The sequence below is a fragment of the Anas acuta genome, chromosome 1 (genome assembly GCF_963932015.1).
Source record: "Anas acuta chromosome 1, bAnaAcu1.1, whole genome shotgun sequence".
NCBI classification, from domain to species: Eukaryota; Metazoa; Chordata; class Aves; order Anseriformes; family Anatidae; genus Anas; species Anas acuta.
In genome coordinates this window covers 10,778,344-10,798,349 of record NC_088979.1, presented here as the reverse complement: position 1 = coordinate 10,798,349, position 20,006 = coordinate 10,778,344, and positions in this window count along the sequence as shown.

Here is a 20,006-nt window from a genome sequence, read left to right as displayed (position 1 = left end):
AGGAATTCAGGGAAAATCCACAATATTTTGAATAGACTGCATTAAAAAAAGTGAATTCAACATCCCCCTTGTGTGCAGCTGTGACCACGTCACACAATATACATTCTGGATCTTCAAGGACAAAGAAGAGTACAGCTGCAAGGTCTGTAGCAAGGCAAGCAGCAGAGGAAGAATTAACTGCTGAGGGAAAGGGCATTTGCTCCAGGTACCCACTGAGAGCATGCACAAGCACAGCTCTGAAGTGTGTATCCATCTCCACTAGAGTAGAAGCTGCACACCACAAAGGGTGAGAGATTCACAGCTGTCTCCATTTCCAGGCAAAAGCAACAGCTGTGATGAATGGAAAATCCCATGTGAGGATGGTAAGCACAGCCTGTGCTCAGAGGCCTGGAAACTCCTTGAGATGTGCCAGAGAGTACCTGTGAGGTGAAATATTACTGCAAGCAGCTGGGGCCTGAACTTCCAGACTGCAGGCCAAGATATGGTTCTGCTCAGTCATGTGAGCCCTGCTAATGATCCTGCACAGATCCAAAGCGGCTGTGAGATGCTGGAAGGAGAAGGGATTGACTGGGGTCTCCCATCTGTCCCTTCAGTGAAGGGACAAAGCATATCCACACAAAGATGCATCCAGTAGGTGAATGTATAGCTGAGCAGCTGGTGCCGTAAGGAGGGCTTTCTCCGCTTCATCCAAGAATATGTCGCGAGTCATTCATTAACTGATGTCAGGGTCCAAAATACATAAAGGGGAAGGAGAAACTCTGAAGATTGCTTTGCAAAACTGTTGAGGAAAAAAATATTTCAGGACCAAGATTAGTATAGGACAATGGACTACAAATGAGTATAAACAGTGCTGACTTGCTGACTTGGACATAAGCCTAGAAACTAGAGGAGATAATTAGTTACTGTAAGGCTGTAGGAGCAACAAACAGGATCAATGATAGGCTGCCAAATGTTGTGAGTTTCTGTATATAACATGAGAAACATGAGGATTATAGTTGTGAACCTGAAATTACTAATGTAGGTAATCAAAATGGGATTTAATTTATAGAATAGACTTGGTAAGAAAATTCACATAATATATGTGAATATATGTAAATATAAAATGGTACAGTGTGTGGGCAAAAGGAAGTAGTTGTTTCTTGCATATCAAAAACATGCTAGATCTGAGATCTTGAACGTTGTAGGAGTGGTGTTATGCTGAAAATCTCTGGGCAGTGATGAAGAGGAAAACAGAGATGACACAAGACCGGACCAGCAAATGAACAATGTGGATGACACCTTGTGAGAAATAAGCATAATCATCCAAAGCACAAATCTTTTGAGATATGAGGAATCACTGCCAGCTGTGAAAGGAACATGGATGCGATATCTGCTCTGCTAAACGGTGGTAGACAAGGACTGATCTTTGTGTCTGAGGACAAGCAGGCACACTGGTTTGCTTCTTGCTGTTGAGAATAAACCTTGTTTAGAGCAGATGGGCCCTGCATGCGCTCCACAGCACTTGGCCTTGAGTCTGCTCTGCCCCCTCAAGGCCCAAGGCATAACCATGATTTTGTATGTCATCTTCCTTTGCAGCTGAATGTGTCTGAAATCATGCAAGGGGCAAGGTATATCTTGCCAGGCTGGTGCTTTCATAGTGTGCAACTGAGAGCACATGCTGCTTACCCTGTGGTAACATATGAATGTAGAGGCCATTGAAAACAGATTAATTGTCATATGCATTCATTTGTCAGTTGTGGTTTAGCTTACTTTTTTCTCCTTTGGAAGAAAAGTAAAATTCAGCAGGCTTTTTAAGCACAGTTTTCCTGAAATTCCATGATTTATTGGTAAGAATGAAGAGGGTGTGGAGAGATAAGGCAGAGAGGAAAATTTAGAAAATAAATAAAATAAAAACATCAATCTTGAAGAGAAAAAAAAATCTAAAAAGATATTTCAGTATTGCCCAGTGACACATTTTAAAAGAAAAAAAAGTTTTTTCAGAAAATACAAAAATATTTTGGTAAACTGTTTTCTGAAATGTGTTGGTCAGAAAGCCTCAAGCAGTTTGAAAATATGAATGTCCCTAAAACATGAAGGTCTCCTACTTTCCCACTTCAAAGTTTCCCTTTTGTGCTTTTTCTATAGTTGATATTCTACATGTTCGTTCTGTTTTTTTGTACACTTGCATTTTCTGTAAGAGGTCTAAAAACTTAGCAGCCACTTCAACTCCTGATTTGAAATAGGACATATGAAAAACCTATATTGTTTGCTTTTATTATTTGTATTTTTTCTTTTTTTTTGAGAGAAAAGAATGATTACCAGGATCTGGAAGCTCAGTCTATTTTGAGGTTATTGTGTCTGCTTGTTGCATTCATTTATTCTATTTTTATTATCATTTGTTATTTATTTATTTTATTATGGTGTCTATAACATCATCAAGAGATCTTTACTGTTTTTTTCTATAAATCTGGAAAAATAAACAAGCTAACTATATAAAGGAACCAAGAAAACCAGAGATGATTCAAGATTTAGCTAGTGAGGAACACCAATGTTGATCAAATCCCTAGAGGCCTGGCTATATTTCCTTCTGTAATTATACTGCACAATACTGTTACAAACCTATGGATTTTCCTCCTAATTCCAAAGTAAACTATCAATCACCTTCATTTCAAATAAATGGAAATTGGCCTGGCTCCTATTGATCACCTTAATCCTCTTTTCAGTGGAAGAAACTCCCATCTCTTTCAGCACAGGAAATATTGATTTCTGTAAGAGCATGACTCTTACTGACCCTCCTTACTGACCCTGAAGGCTCAGTTGTTACTCCAGGGAGATCCCTTGGCCTCTGTCATCTGTTGTGTGCTAGAAGAGAACTGGGACCACAGCATCAGTCATCATGCTCCTCTTATAGCCTTTGGGTTTTGCTCATCCCACAAGGTAGCCCATGGGCACCCTAAGACCCTGAAGTTTTCATCATTGGAGGGTCTGGAGTCTGCCTTCCCCAAAGCACCTAAGGATGTTTTCTTGTTGTTCAGACAGCCCTGGGAGGTACCTTAAAAAACCGCAGTGTGCTTATCTGCCAGCAGAAGAAGGGCTTCAAAGGTATCTGTGTAGATGTGACCCCTTTGTTCCTGTTTAAACATATACTTAGTTTATGAGAGATTCAACATAGTCTTTGGGTGAAAGGGCAACTCTGTTTTACCTAATTGTTTTCCAGGTCACAAATCTCCAGTATTTTCAAATTATCTCATAAAAATTGCATAGCAGGTGTCTATTTCCTTAATAAATAGTTTGGTCCTCTTCAAGAAAAACTGCACTATCTGCCACAAGGAACATCACTATTAAGGCTCTGCAGGAAAGAGTTTCTCTTTTAGGATTATACAGTCTTGCACTTGTTCAATTCCAGAGAATTTTTGAAGCCTTTATTTTGGAAAATATATATAACTCAGACCATGGCACCACACACTTATCCTTGGTTTTGAAACTGGGTGAGTGAAACTGATACATGCCACAGTGAAGCTAATAGAAATTCACTCCCTTCCTCTCTTGGCAAGAGAATGATTTAAAATAGTTGCCCATATTATACTGCAAGCGAACTCCTATGTGGACAGAATCTTTGTGCTATAATCTGAACAGATTATAATAGTAGTCTGAATAAAAGATTATTTAACATTTTCTTCAATTAAAATTGATTTATTGCTATTAAAATAATGTTATTTCACCACTTAGGAGAGTAAAGATCTCTGTGTTTTGTCAGGAGGCTTCACATTTGACAAAAAAACTTGCTGAGGGTTGCTAGTTGAGCAATTTCTTTCCAGCATAAAGGCTGTGACACTCCTGTCTGCTATCAAGGAAAATGCCTCTTGCAGAGCAAAGCACATACCTGACTTGTGTGTGTTTAAAGCAATATAGTTAGAAAAAAGCATGCATCTTCCCCTTGGAGATTATATAACTCTTTATGCTTTGCTGATACATGCTGCCAAGTGTGGTGCCTCTGCTTCATGACACAGTTTTAGAATCGACACACACAAACTAGGCAGTCTAAATGAAAAGAGTGGGGTGGTATGAACAAGGTAATTTACCATTTCACATCTCTTGAAACTGCATGTTATTGCTGTTTATGTCTGGTCATTTGAAATAATATTACCAATTGTTAATCTCTTGCTTTAACAAAGATTTTACTTTACTTTACTTTACTTTATGGGGCCGTACTTATACAATACTTGAAAGTAAAGTAAAACAAACAAGCAAACAAGTCCACAACAGTTGTGTTTACGTGAAGAAAATGGATTCTTGATCTTATGTTTAACCTATATGATATCCATATAACAATTATTGCTCCTACTCATCTGCATAAAACACAAATAAACTCATTACTCTATGAAACTTGCCACCTACAAAGCCAAAAAAACATTTGGAAAGAAAAAAAGATGGAAGAAGGAAACATAGCAAAATCTCCATATTGCATTTCCATATTATTAGACAACTTTGTGTAGATATACGTTTAGGAAAGAAGACCTGAGACCACTAGTCAATGGTAGGTTCCTTACTTCAGCTTTTTGCATTTGTAAAGTAATAAATCGAATAGGAAATCAAACAAATTTCCAAACATCCAGCCAAATCTTTACACAGATAAATGTACTGAAAAGCAAATATCGAGCACAGGTTACAAAATTATTCCAGAATGTGAATGTTTAGGTTTTAGACAAATGGCCAAGGCAGTCCTAAATTTATCCCTGCATATCTGAGGGTCCTTCAGTTATCATACTGGATTTTCCTGTCTTACTCAACTAGTATGTGGAGCACTTTTTTCATGCCCTGATTAATCCCTCTTCTTTACACCATTTATAAGTATTAGTGGCTTATCTGTCCCAAATAATGAACCCAGGAAGAAAGGTTAAATGATTCTGGTGACACCTTTCCAGCTGCCAAGCAAAAGAATGCAATAATTGAGATTTGACCTAATTTTATAGATCTCACAAAATGAAATTAAATTATATTGAAAATATAGGATACAGGAAAGAAAATGGCAATTCACTAATTTTTTGAATTCTCAATTTTCTGATGTTTAAAAATACCATGAAGGAATGACTTTTTATCACTTTTTTGGTTAAATGAAACACATATTCTTATTAGTTTATTAAGCAAAGTTATAGTGATGAAAGGTCAAAGTAATCAAGTACTATTTTTACTCATAGTGTAAGTTACCCATCCTTACAAAAAGAGTTGGCTCAGCCAGTCCTCCTCCCACACTATCAGTGATAAGGAATTGTTTTTGAACAGAAGAGCAAGTGACGTATTACAGCTAATCAAGATATTGATTTAACACTTGCCCACAGGGAGAACTGAGCAGAATGCATAACAAAAAAATCTTTTATTGTAAAACTTTAAGATCTATTCACAATGAGTAGGCACTGGCCTTGCAAGTTGCCTCTGGCAGCTGGTGCTTCTCACTGAACTGGGCTATCCCTCAAAGGGTCCATGCTGGGACAACTACTATTTAATCATAGAATCACAGAATTTTTGGGGCTGGAAGGGACCTTAAAGACCATTCAGTTCAAAACCCCCTGCCGTGGGCAGGGACACCTCCCACCAGCCCAGGTTGCCCAAAGCCCCATCCAGCCTGGCCTTGAGCACCTCCAGGGATGGGGCATCCACAGCTTCTCTGGGCAGCCTGTGCCAGGGCATCACCACCCGCTGAGTGAAGGATTTATTCCTAATATTGAATCTAAACCTCCCCTCTTTTAGTTTAAAGCCATTCCTCCTTGTCCTATCCCTACACCCCCGACAAAGAGTCCCTCCCCAGCTTTCCTGTAGTCTCCTTTAGGTACTGGCAGGCTGCTCCAGAGCCTTCTCTTCTCCAGGCTGAACAACCCCAACCCTCTCTTCCTGTGTTCATAGGAGAGGTGCTCCAGCCCTTTTATCACCCTCGTGGCCCTCCTCTGGACCTGCTCTAAAAGGTCCATGTCATCGTGTTGGGGACTCCAGAGATACTCTAGGTGGAGTCTCATGAGAGCAGAGCAGAGGGGGAGACTCACCTCCCTCAGCAGGCTAGCTATACTTCTTTTCATGCAGCCCAAGATACAATTGGCTGTTTGGGCTGCAACGATACATTACTGGCTCATGTTCAGATTTTCATCTATCACCATCCCCAAGTCATTATCTGCAGGTCTGCTCTCAATCCAACCATCCCCCAGCCTGTATTTGTTCTTGGGATTGCACCAGCCAAGGTGCAGGACCTTGCACTTGGCCTTGTTGAACCTCATGAGGTTTGCACAGGCCCACCTCTCAGGCCTGTCCAGGACCAGGACCTGTCCAGGACCTCTGGATGGCATCCCTTCCCTCCAGTGTGTCAACTGCACCACACAGCTTGGTGTCATCGGCAAACTTGCTGAGGGTGCTCTCAATTTCACTGCCCATGTCACCAACAAAAATGTTAAACAGTGCTGGTCCCAACACTGACCCCTGAGGAACATCACTTATCACTGGTCTCCACCTGGTCATGGAGCCTTTGACCACATCTCTTTGAGTGTGACCATCCAGCCAATTCCTTACCCACCAAGTGGTCCATGCATCAAATCCATGTCTCTCCACTGTGTTTAAATCATAAGTTTATGTGAGGGAAGGTTAATGAAAGCAGTACCTTTACAGGACATTGCCAACAGCTTTCCTGGAAAAAGAAAGAGTAAAAATTACACGAGAAGGATCTTCTTTATGTGCATGTGAGTGTAAGTGTGTTTAAAGTCCCTTATTCTGTCACCTCAAAACTAAATAATCATCTTGTGGCTTTAATACATATAATAAAGAAGAAATAAGTTATCCTTGGAGATCAAAGTATATTCTAACTCAACCTCAAGCATATACACTGTGTTATTTCTGCATCCAGAAATGGAAAGACCCTCTCTTTTTCCCAGGTGCTGTGTAGTGTTTCTGCAACAGCTGTACATAGCAGCTGAGTTGTAAATCTTTTGTGCCTTTCTTCTACGCAGAAGATTGTGGGATAGCTGTCCTGGGCTTTGCAGCACAGTGAGAGAAGCCTGTGGGCATGAGCTGCTGGCAGCAGCAAGAAGGGACTTCTCTTACTGGACAAGCTTTTCAGAAAGAGGCATCACAGTGGCTTGATGGTCTCAGCTGCACTCTTATGTATTCTTGAAGATGAAATATTACATGACTCAGTCAATCTGTGAGGGCATCGTCTAAGTGCTGGGAAGTCTTTGGGACTACAGAACACCTTATTCCTCTCATGTGGGAAAAAGGAAAGTGCAACAACTAAAAAAATCCAACCCCATTTGTATTCATGCGTTTCACAAGTGACCACACTGTAACAGTGGCCAGTCCTGTTGTGCCCTGTTCCCAAAGTGTGAAACTTGATCTCCCCCCCATCCCCGGACAATCTGTAGGGCATGGAAATAATCCTTTAAGCCAGAAACATCACTTTTAGCTAGTGCAATAGCTTCTGAGAATGGAAATAATAGCTAACAGAGCACAGGGATTTGTCTCAAATTGTAATCCCTGTGCCACAAGTTTGTCTGGATCTGCCTTTCCTTCTGAACAGCATGCAGAGTTCAGTCTCACTCTTCTAGTTCTGTGTCCGCACTATTCATAAAGCAGCTGTAAATGTCTGCCTGCTGGATACTGCTAGGCACTGACTGTGGAAATTATAGTAGAATAATCAGGCATCTCAAGTAATGTAGTGTCCCCTTACTTTTGTTGAAAGATTATCACTCTTCATCTTGATGACAGAGATGTCAAGTAGACAGCATGTAGGTATTGGAAAGCCGCTGTTAGGTGCTCCCAAAGCTGTGTCTGCTCCAGGTTGAATAAAACAAAGTGCCTCAGCCTCTTCCCGCAAGGCAATTGTTCCAGCCCTGGTCATCTTGGTGGCCCTCTCCTGACCTTGCTCCAGTTTATTGATTTGTTTCCTGTACTGGTGTGGCCATCATAGGATGTAGGATCTAGAAGCGATCTAATGAATCATCTCTTTGCAGATTGCTCTCTTGAGCACTGAAGTGTTCTCTTTTAGGTCTAATACTTAGTAACTGAGCTCAACTCATACATCAAATATAGGAAATTTGTGACTAAGCTGTAAATTTCACAAGTTAAACCCATTCACATAACAAGCAATGTCATGGTGCCAGCAATCAGCTCCCCCTCCACTTTTCAGGGTATTGATCTTTCAGATATTCTGGTTAGATTTGAAAAAAGGGAACAGGAATCTGCTGAGCTATCACAGATATGTGATATCTGGTATTTGAAAGTGGATGTAGTTTGTACTGTTACATCAAGTATCAAAACTACTTCTTATTACTTAATAACAGAGGACCTAACTAAAAGGCTGTGCCTTGCTTTTCAAATGTTATATTCACCTTGACAATAGAGGGTGGATCCAGCTTTCAGGTAGTATCCTACAGTTTAGGAAATCCGTGTTCAATTCCTAGTATTACAACAACTTTGTACAACTTTAGGCAAAACCCTTGTATCTTCACAAAACCTGGTTCCCATTTATGAAAGGGGGTTTATAATCTTGTTTACCTTCCACCTGCTGTCAGCCTTTAGATGCTTGTTTTGCAGGTCAGACAGAGCTGTGTGTGGATAGCATCTGAGCACAACGGGGCTCCAAGCTCCCTTGAAATAACTAGCCTCCAGTAACACAAGCTGTGAGTGAATTAAAAATGAAATGCTTTGTATCTCTGTAAATGTACAACACTCACAATGTGGCCTAGGCTAATCTGAAAGCACTGGGGATGCTTTCTCCTGTACAGAAGAATCAAAAATCTCCTGTTTCAATCTTTTTTCCTGTCTGACTTTCATAAAGTACTTACCTCTCAATGCCTTGATTTTCAGAAGTGGATGTAGTATTTTCTGGCAGAACTGTTCAAAAGGGTTAATGTCTCTCTCCTTCTCCACCTCCCCTTCCCCCCCAAGCACTTTATGATTTAGTGAATTGAAGTACTGGTTGCTGAAAGATATTGGTTGCATTTTATTCTGAACCCAAGATTCTAGTGTTTAATTAATATCTGCAAGTTCTTTTCTTCTGCACTGGTTTAAGGGACAGGTTCATGGTTTATTCTTCACAGAGCCCCACCCAGAAGGGTGCACACTTAGAATCATAGAGTCATTAAGATTGGAAAAGACCTTCAAGATCATCTGGTCCAACCATCCCCTTACCACCAGTATCACTCCCTAAACCATGTCCCTAAGCACCACGTCCAACCTCTCCTTGAACACCCCCAGGGACGGTGACTCCACCACCTCCCTGGGCAACCTGTCCCAATGCCTGACTGCTCTTTCTGAGCAGAAATGTCTCCTTATTTCCAACCTGAACCTCCCCTGGCGCAACTTGAGGCCATTCCCTCTAGTTCTATCACCAGTTACCTGTGAGAAGAGGCTGACCCCCAGCTCCCCACACCTTCCATTCAGGTACCTGTAGAGAGCAATGAGGTCTGCCCTGAGCCTCCTCTTCTCCAGACCAAACACCCCCAGTTCCCTCAGCCGCTCCTCACAGGATTTGTGTTCCAGTACAGTTCCACTTACAACCTGTGATGTGGTTGAGTGGCTGTCCCTGTCTCCTCAGGTAGATCAAGACAACAGTGGTAGCTGATTTAAAAAGGCTTTAGCTTCTCCTTTCTATCACAAACCTTGTCGGCATAACCAGTATATCTAAATACAATATTCACACCTTCTGAAGTTTTGGTCCTTTAGTAACATTAATTTCTGGGGGAGGATAAACTACTACTTCACATTTTCCCTTTGAATCCCTTTGAATCTCTAAAGCCTTTTCTACAACAACAACAAATTCTTAACTTCTTCTGAATATCTCCTTCGTATAGTTAAGTCTCTCTCGTTCCCTTGGAGAGCAATTCCGACTCCATTTGGTTTGTGGGAAGGGGAGCTGGTGTCAATGGCTTGCAGGAGTTATTTCAAGAAACGTAGGTCCCAGACTGAGAACTATTTAGTGTATGTAAAATGGAGGATCAGAGACCCAGGCATAAGGTCTTCCTCCAAATTGGCTCGTAAATCACTTACTCTGCATAAATCAGAATTTCCCCCCTACACTCAATTTGTACTGCTCAGTCTTTTGCCAATGTCAAGAGGACCCAAGAAAGCAGATGGTCCTTCTGTCATAACTAAAAAAATCAAGTCACAAATCTTTTCAAATTCAGGGAAAAAGAATGAAAGAGGAGTAGAGGGGAGAGAGAATGAGAAGAAGAATTAAATTCATATATAAAAAAAGAAGTCTATTTAAAAGATACTGCTGTTTATTCCATTACATATTTTTTCTGTTTTGTTTTGAAAAAAAAAAAAACACAACAAAACAAAACAAAACAAAACCAAAACAAACCAACCAACCAAACAAACAAAAACAACAGAAAAATAGAAGAAACAAAGTCTGAATGGATTTTAACTTTTCAGTACAATACTATTACTGAGGAATAAATGTGCAAGGTAGAACAGAACAACTCCTGCTCCATAACTAATAGGCAAGGAACAATTACAGTGTGAAATTGAGCTTAACAGCCAGGAAACATCCGTTACAGATGTACCTAAGGAAATGAAGGTTATTAAGTTTTCCTAATAGTTTGCCAGATTATTTTACCACTTTGGTGTAGTCAGACTATCATAAACTTGCAGACAGATTTTTAAAGTTGGAGACTGGGATTTTCAAAGAGACTTCCTTAACCCACTGGCTTCAGCTGGAGTAAGAGGAGTTTTCCATTGGCTTCATCCAAATCAGAAATAGACTAAGACATCTGAGAATTTTCAAAAACCATAATGATCTGAAAACGTTTTTTCTGGATCTGCTGCTGATGCTACCAAACAAAAATTTGGAAATGTTGAGTGTCATGAGGTCATGTGTGGAAGGGCTTCCCACCACCAGTGAAGCCAAGTTTTACAAGAACCTTCAAATATGAGTCACAGGGAAAAAATTCCAAATTTTAAGACCACATATGTCTTTTTGAAATGTGTGTGAGGAAGCATGTGGGATAATGAGACGAGGTTCAATGGTCCAGGTGTCTTTTAGACATATATTCCCTAAGTCCTTTGAAAGATTACTGAATTAAGCCCGCAAGAATCTGATGTACACACTAGACAGTTTAGTCTGGTTATTTAAGTTGTACTTCCATATTTAGGCTCCTAAATAAATGTTTTGGTTATGAGACACAATGAACAACATTTACTGACTTTTTGGTTGAATATCGAGATGCCTAAATTGCAGAGTCTGAAAAAATTCTCCCTTTTTCTTGACACCTGGACAGTCATTCAGATTGGGACAGGAAATACTGTTTTTAGCAGTACAGGTGCAGGCAAAATACTTTAAGAGAGGAAGATGTTCTTATGCTAATTCACCCGGATTTCTGCAGCTGAAAATTTCATGAAAAGAATTATTCTCCAAATTTCAATCATTTCTCTCATTTTTTTTAATAGTTAAAAATGAAAAGAGCATTCTTTGGATGTTCAAAAGTATTTTTATAGACATAAATGCAAGATAAAGGAACTGCTCTGAAATCAGATCTGTAAACAAGTACTGGAGTTGCAATATGAAAACAGTGAGCAATTTATAATACTACCTACCCTCAGTACATCATTTCTGTTGCTTACCAAGTGATAATAGAAGAGAAACTTATGTTTCTAAAGTTGAACGGGCACTTTATTGAACAGTGAGATGTTTATCAAGATAACATGACAGTTTCTTGTGTTCCCAGCTGTTCTTTGCATGTCTCTGGGTTCTATTCTAATTGTTACCTTCTTTTCCAGTATGGGTTCTGTTGCTTTGTGGAAGGGTTTTTTACCCAATTGTCATAGACTTTTAGGTTAATTTCAAATTAATGCATTTTTCTGATAAATAGCTAATAAGAATAAAGCCACTGCCCCATTTTAATGACTTAAAAGCTCAAAGAGTAAAAAATGTAAACATAATAAGAGGTTATTTATTCCCTTTCTCAAAACTTATGTTGATAGGGAGCTCTGTAGGACAAGATTCTCTTTTACTCTGTATTTGTACTACAGCCCCTCACTCTCTTCTAGATGTGACTAGACCTCTTGACTGCTGCAGCTGAAGAAGAAATCCTTGTAAAGGCCAAGCCGTCACAAAAATAAGACAAGCTTCAAAGCTTGTCAGGATGGTCATAACAGAACGATGCAAATGCTGGACTAGGAATGCCATTTATTTTTTGCCTTTTTTTTTTTTTTTTTTTTTTTCCCCTGTGTAAAAACTCACAGCTTCTTCAACGTTGCTTCTATTTGATTCACTTATGAAACAATGATTTAGCAAGACCTTCCCCAAGAATCCTGTGTGCATTTAATCATCATTTAATATACAGCCACCACTAATATCATAAAAGAGGGACAGGCAAATAGCAGGACTCTCCCTCTGTTCTGGCATTTGAGTGGACAGGCTGAACTCTAAGAGTGCACATTTCAGTTGTCAGATTTTGATGCAGTATCATCACCTTTTCAGATGTGAGATTGTGGCTGGGCTCTAGCAACTGTTACTATTAGATTTCTGAAGTTAAACTACTTAAAATATTCAAAGATTTTGGTTTAATCTGTCAAAAAATATATGGCACTTACTGTGTACTAACAGCAGAGCTAGTTATTGATTAGACCTCTTAGAAGTGAAGAACAGTACGTGTTCTGGTCCCTCCTGATTTTTCTAAGTAAACAGCAAATTCTGAAGAAGAATAAGTTATATCAGAGCTGTGGGCTGTACCCTAAGCTGAGTTTTTCTAAACTTGCATTAACCATTTTATTCAGCAACACTTAGTGATATATTTTGTTCACTTGCCTCTGCACTGCCTACCCTTGGGCAGAGGTGCCTGTTTGGAAGACTTGTTGCCACCAAACCCAAGCACTGTAACCTGCCTGGAAGGCACCAGGAAGGACATCAGTTCTTCCTGCTGCAATTTCAAACTCCAATTCTTTCTTTTCAGGTTCCTACTCTTGAAGTAGAAGACTGAAACAGACTGTCCCAAGTAATGTCACACCACATCAGTTGCCTGCATACAAAGAAAGATGAGAAAATTCTCCCGTGTTGTCTGCCATCTGAGGTCAGATGTCTCCAGAGCTTAGAAGAGCTTCACTTGCATCAGTCTTCAGTGAGCTACTAATGCTGACTTTGAACTTCAGTAAACACTCCTTAATAATTTCTAGTCTCAGTTTTTGATTAAGGCATCCTCTGTATATGCTGGAAACAATATTTAGCTCATCCAGCCGTCATCAGTGCTGACTTTTAATACATTTCTGAAAATCTTCTGCGTGAGCTCATCAGAGTAAAATACTTTCTTCACCTCTTATGGTTGCTTAGATTCACTCATCCATGTGTGGCCACTGATGAGCTAAATAGAAGTTTTAACACCCTATAGCCTGCATTTATCTGCCGTTCACTATTCTCCGTCTGAAATGATCATGTCTCAGATATACCACCATTAAGTATTTGTGAAATTGCTGTCTAATCCAATTCATTAGACATGATTTAGCTTCTCTTGTACTGTTTAAAGTCGATCTCTTGTAATTCTAGTTGTAGTGACTAAATTCACTTAGGAAGAGATTATACAGACAGTTATCCCAATGGATGGGAAGAGCTGTTGAACACAGGCCAGAGACAGAAAATCTTTCATCAAGGTCAGCCACAGCCAAAGACAGGATTTGTGACATCAATCTCAGGATATTTTGCATACAGGTAATATATGTGGGCCATCAAGGAACAGATCCTGCTATTGAATACACACCAAGGTGTCAAATTGACATTGAGATACAAATTACTGAGAGATTAGCGTTGAGTGGATTTGGAGATTGAATCTAGCCTAACAGGTAGTTTAAATGAAGAGCATAAACAATTGAAACCTCAGGCTCAACCTTAAGATAGTTTCCTTCCTAAAAAAAGAGTGGAAGTATTTCACCTGGTTATTTTAGGAACCATTTTTTCTTCCTCCTCAGAGAGCTGACAGTTTGCAGAATGATGTGTCAAGTCCTCCACAGATCAGCTCTATCCCCCACTGACAGCTGAGTTTAAATTTATTAAGCTTTCAGCATATGTTGTGTTTCTTAACCCTGGGAACTGCTTTTGTTTTAGATGTGATTTTTCAGCCTGAGGTCTCTGCACCACTGGGGACTACAGATCTATGATCTGTAAAAGCAAGCCAGTTCTCAGTTAGCTTATTTAATTTTTAGGGGTTCATGGAAAACATCCTAGAGGTTTGGGGTTCTTTCATAAGAAAATGATTGAAAGAGGAATGCTTTGCTCCGCTTTTTTACATTAGACATAATTATTACTGTCAATGAGTTTTGATTGACTTTAGTACATTTATTTAATTTATTTAATCATTTTAAGTCAAACTCTTGTTAAAAGTAGTTTCTGTACTGCTAGGTGTTTGTACTAAAGATGTTTGCATGAAATGAAGCTGACAAGTTACTCATTATCTGAGCTGTATTCTCCAGGAAAATTGGTGATTTAGGAATATGAAGAAATTTGAAAACATCATGTGTTACCTGAGTCAGACCTGGTTTTGGTGGATGTGGAGGCTGTGCTCAGAATTGGTGTGTTGTTCATGGTTATCCATCACTTTCCAAATCTCCCAAGCCCTACAAGACAGAAGTGTAAATTTGAAGTGCTTTTTGATATCAGTTGTTCATTATTAATGTTGTAAAGCTTTAAAATCTGAAACATTTCCTTTTGTTTGTTTGTTTGTTACATCAGTTGCCTGCCTTATACCTTGCAAGATTCCCTGCTGAAAACCTTCCTTGCTCTGGGGGTGAGAAGCCCCCTGAGGCAGCCAGGGAGAGGCAGCAGGGAGAGCTGCCCACCTCCCTACCCACACTGTGACTCAGACCCGTGTGGGAGAGTCTCTAAATGCTGTATGGAAGGCTCTTGCCTCCACCCTGCTGTCGTAACATGGGGTTTTAACTCACCTACTGTGGATGTGCTGTATTTGTTTCCAAATGAATAATGAACAAACTGCAGGTACTATAAATATTCTGTGTAGTTGTTTAATGAAACACAAATGGCTGTCAATAAAAAGGACCTTTCTGAATTAGTGAACTACTTGCCCCTCAATTACAGCCACACAGGATGACAAAAAAAAGTTAATTACCTTCTCAAGGGCTCTGTAATTCTGTTTTTAATGACTACTCCTCCCTATTAAAACGCCCCTCTGATGAGTTTTTGGTTTTGTTTTGTTTGTGTTTCTGTTTTTGATTAAAGGAAAGTAACAGCTCAAGGAGGAGTCTTGCTGCCTGTCCATCAGTCCCTCTTGCTCACCAGAAAATTTGCTGTTGCTTGTTGCTTGTTTTCAGGGCTCGCTATGGTGATGAGCTGTGGTGGGATCAGATCTGACAGCAACTGAAGTCACTACCAATGAGACTCAATTCTAAACTAAGACATCAAAATGAAAATTGTTATGTGTGAGACAAGTGTCTAAGCTCACATCTGAAGCCAGTGGAGATCCTCTCATAAAATGTGTGGAGCACTGAAAGCAAACAGCTAACCAACTCTTAGGGGCTCAATTCACCTACATATGAAGAGACATCTTAGGTGATTTGGAATGCCCTAGGGTTTCTCCAGAATGGCTCCTGAGTCCCATAGGTCTTTCACCATACATGCCTTAAGTGTAGCCTCAGATATCACAGCTTACTGGAAACAGCATTAAATACCTTTTTTTTTTTTTGATTTAGGCAACCACAGAGTCATAACATATCCTGAGTTGGAAGCAACCCTCAAGAATCAAGTTTAGTGGCAGCACGGGAGATTGCAACGGTCTTTTCCAAATGCTTTTTATAAATGCTAAATGCAATCTGAGAGCTACTGACCTCTATTCAAGTGTAGCTTCTCAGTTAATAACTTGGCTGCAACCACAAGTATATTTTCTTCTGCTGAAGGGTATCCGAAAAATATCTATGGTTTAGTTTACTCATTCTTTCAGAATAAGCTAGTTTAATATATGGGTGACCAAAGGATCCTTAATCGAATCTGCAGCACTCATCTCTGAATGAGGAGTGAGAGAGCCATTATCCTTCCCACAGCTAATATCTCTGAAAAAAAACATAGGAAATGATTCAGCCCTTATTACTGTCACATCTCATACAGTAGATATGAATAGAATTTTACAAACAAAAATTGATCCTGTTTTCCTAAAGATAACTTGGGGATCTGTTTCTTCTTTCCTGGTGCTTTGCACTGCAGATGAAGAGGTCTATCAGCAGATCTAGCACAGGCAAAAGGAACCACACAGTAGCTGTGAGGTAATAAAAAACTTGTTTCCCAAGCATTTTCTTTTAAGAGGTTTTCAAAAATATTTTTCCTTCATTCTTAAGTGCTCTGTTACAATTTATCCAATTATCACTCTGAAGAAACAGCCTAAATGCAACAGCCATGTAAGCTGTCAACCACTAGGAAAAAAAGACCGCATTGACTATTTATGGCCTAATGAGTAAGGATTATTCTTACCTTCCAGGAACATACATTCTTGTATAAAACAGAATTTCTAAAGAAATAACTGATTTCTTAATATGTAAAGTTTTGTAAAATTTAAGGTCTGCATTGTTAAAACCTATAATTTTTTTTTTTTTTTTTTTTTAATTCTGGTATTCAGTGATGTATGAGGGGAAGAATGAAAGAAATTTTTACTGTTATAACTACAAAAGTACTTTGGTGTCTTGGCGTTTCCAGGGGGAAAAATATTTCTGCATGCTTCTGTTGAAAAGTGTCATTTGCGTTGCAGAACTCTTCATCCCATTTTTACCAGTCCAAATGGTCACTTTACCATAAAATGGAGAAAACAGGGTAACAAGATGGAGCATTAAATTTTACGTGAGATTTTCACACTCTGTGGGATGAGTGGAAGACCTAAAATCAGACTTTCTAACAGCTAGCATGTCTTTATTTCCTAATTGCATCCCCCCTGTTACCTCCAAAGGCCTATGGTGGCTTTGTATATGGAAAAATAAGAGTCTTTTATGGCATAATAGCTCTAGGGATCTTTTATTTATTTATTTATTTTATGGTAGTATATGTTGACGTATATCTGTAGCTGATAATTGTAAACTATCAAGTGTTTGCTGCCAGCACACCAAACTCTCAGAGCAGCTCTGCACACCGAATCTTTCTTAAAGCACAGGCAGCACAGGGCTGGTGGGGAGCACATCTCCCAGAAAGATTTAAGTGCCTTTGAGGATTGAGGAACTGCACATTGTAGAGCCAAGGTCCTCTCTTCAGCCACATCAGTGCTGTCCAAAAGTGCCTGAGGTTGTGGAGTGCCCCTAGGGTTTGTGTGGGAACAGAGCCCAGGACCTCAATGGAGCAAATCTGGGAAGCCAGAACTGAAAGCTGGTGGAAGTGCTGGCTCTTTACCTTACCACAGTCACAAGGAGGCCTTGTCTAAGCTGGGAAAATAATACTTGTAAGACACTGAACCAATACCCCTGCTTCAAGTTTTCCATGGCGTCAAGGAAAATACAGAATGATTTAGCCTTGTGTCATTAACCTTTAAAGCATTCCATTCAAACTAATAAGAAATATCATCTGGGAAAACAAAACAAAACAAAACAAAACAAAACAAAACAAAACAAAACACAAACACAAACCACAAACAAACAAAACTCCCCAAATCACTTTTATTTTCTTTTTTCTTCTGTTTGTTTCTAACACTTCTGGTTGGTCTTATCTCTACAGTAATAACAGTTGTTTTCTTTACCGTTTAGCCTCATGATACAAATGTTAGTGGCAGCACTGAGGCAGCAGGACAGTAAATTTTGCTTCCATAGTCATTGAGGTCCCATGGGCCTCTGTGACCATTTCCTGAGCAATCTGCCATGGTCTGTAAAATGTTTTTTTGCAAGCATTTACTCGTCTCCCATGGGAGGGTATGAGAAATTCAGCAGAGTGAGAGGTGCTGTTATTTGTAAATATGATGAGAACAGCGGCATTTTCCAGAATGAGAGTCTCGTCACTCTGAGAACCAGAAAAATGCTGTTTGCTTGATCATTTATCTTACAGCAGCTCACAATAAATTTGTCCTCATAAGCAGTACAATTTGACCTCTTACTCAGCATTTTGCTCTCTACAGAAGTATGATTTGTAGTGTCAGCAGATTTATAGAGAGCAGTGAAAAGAGAAAAAAAAAGGCAGAAAATTGGCTTACCTGGGTTTCATTTTCAGCCTGCCATGTAGGGATAGTTTCAGTAATAGAGATTCCTGCTGCTCTGGAGAGCATTCAATATGTACAAGTAATAGCCTGCATGTGGTGTATAAGGTCTAGGAGGTTCCCATGCCATGGAGATGCCTTTATGATTTTTCAGGAAGCCATGAATAAAAATTTTGAGACATTTCTTTCCATTAAAGACTGCCTTCCCAGGAGTAGCAGAAATTTAACAGGAACAGAATGATAAATTCCCTGTCTTTTGTATATTGTCCTGTTTGCTGTGTACTGACTAAAGACAGACAGGATGGATTGGATCACAGGAGTGATTCCTGTACAACTATGAGGATTCTGATGGTATTATTGGGGTTGAGAGGGGAAATTTACAGCTACTTATATACTGATTACCACACAGATGTGAATGTTTAAGGCCAGAGGTAGTCTTTATTTTAAAGTTCCTTAAAATTATTTTTTCCTTTTAGTAAATTGTCCAAAAACATAGAAAAAGTGCTAACACTAAAAGCAAGAGGCTGAGAGAGAGGTTGTCCTTCCTAGAAAGCTGTTTGCATCAGGTGTAGGGACAGATTTTAAGGCCCCTCAGCCATGTAAGCAATGTGTCCACCTCAAGGCTGAGGAAGCAAGGCTCGACCAAGCTATTCCTGACATGAAGAATGGAGCAGCATGAGGAAAAGGTATAAGTGCAGGGAAGAGCCACAGATAAAGCCCTGGAAAATTGCTGCCAGTAGAGGATTCTCATCCTCATCTTTTATGTTCACAGTAATCAGGCAACATCTGTTTTGTGGAGAAAACAAAAAGCAGTGAAATTCTCCATGTCTGGAGATTGCTGTGCATCCTTGTGCAATCTTTCACATTTTGCTCTCATGTTAATTCCATGTGTGTCTTCAGTGTTTCTTGGGGAGTTCTGAAGGTTAGAAATTCTGAAGTGTGGGTGTCTATGGTAGAGTACCTTCTGTCTTGGACAAGGATTATATTATCTTATTGTCTGGACTTTTGCAAAACCTTTTGGATTTCTTTTTTTTTTTTTTTTTTTTCCATGATGAAATGGTTACATTTTCGCTAAACACATACAAGCAGGTGGTTTGCCACAGGGTTTCATTATAACGCAATTTAAAATTATGGTCACATGGCTTGTTTTCACAGGCTTGGCTTTTGTTTTGGTTTGTTCTGTATTTTTTTTTTTCTAGGGAAAAAAAACACCAATGTTTATTAGTTTGTAATTAAAAAGCACAGCTGGCATCAATGGAACCCACTTGTCACTACCTATAATTTCAGTTGACATACATTTACTGAATTTTATCACAACTGTAGGTAGAAGGGAACTTCAGCAAGTTTACAGAAGAGTAAAATTAGTTGGTATATATTGCAGAAATAAAATACAATTTTAAAAATGTTGTTTCTGTAGCCAGATCTTTATTCTTGCAAAGAATAATTATTTATGCAACAATTTCAGGGTTTTATTTTGGAGCCAATGAACAATTTGGAGTTTTGCCTACACAAGAGCATGAAATTGTTCTGTGAGTAGACACCAAAAATATCCCATGGGATGGTCCCAAATGTCATCAAGGACTGAAGTCCTTGGGGCTGAACACAAGTCTCTGCAGTTAGAGTGTGGCAATCCCACCTCTGTGACCAGGTCCAGAGAGACACAGTTGGTTGTGTTCTTTGTAGTTTCAACCTCCAAATCTAGCTGTTACTTTCCAAGTATCTTTTTTTTTTTTTTTTTTTTTTTTTTTTTTGATAAAGCAGTTAATGTGGTTCTTACCCCAAAATAAATTATTTACAAAATTATGTACAAAAAGGTAGATTTAAAAAATATATGTTTAGCTATTTTTCTTACTATGACTGGAGGCGTTACTAACAAGAGAATGAACA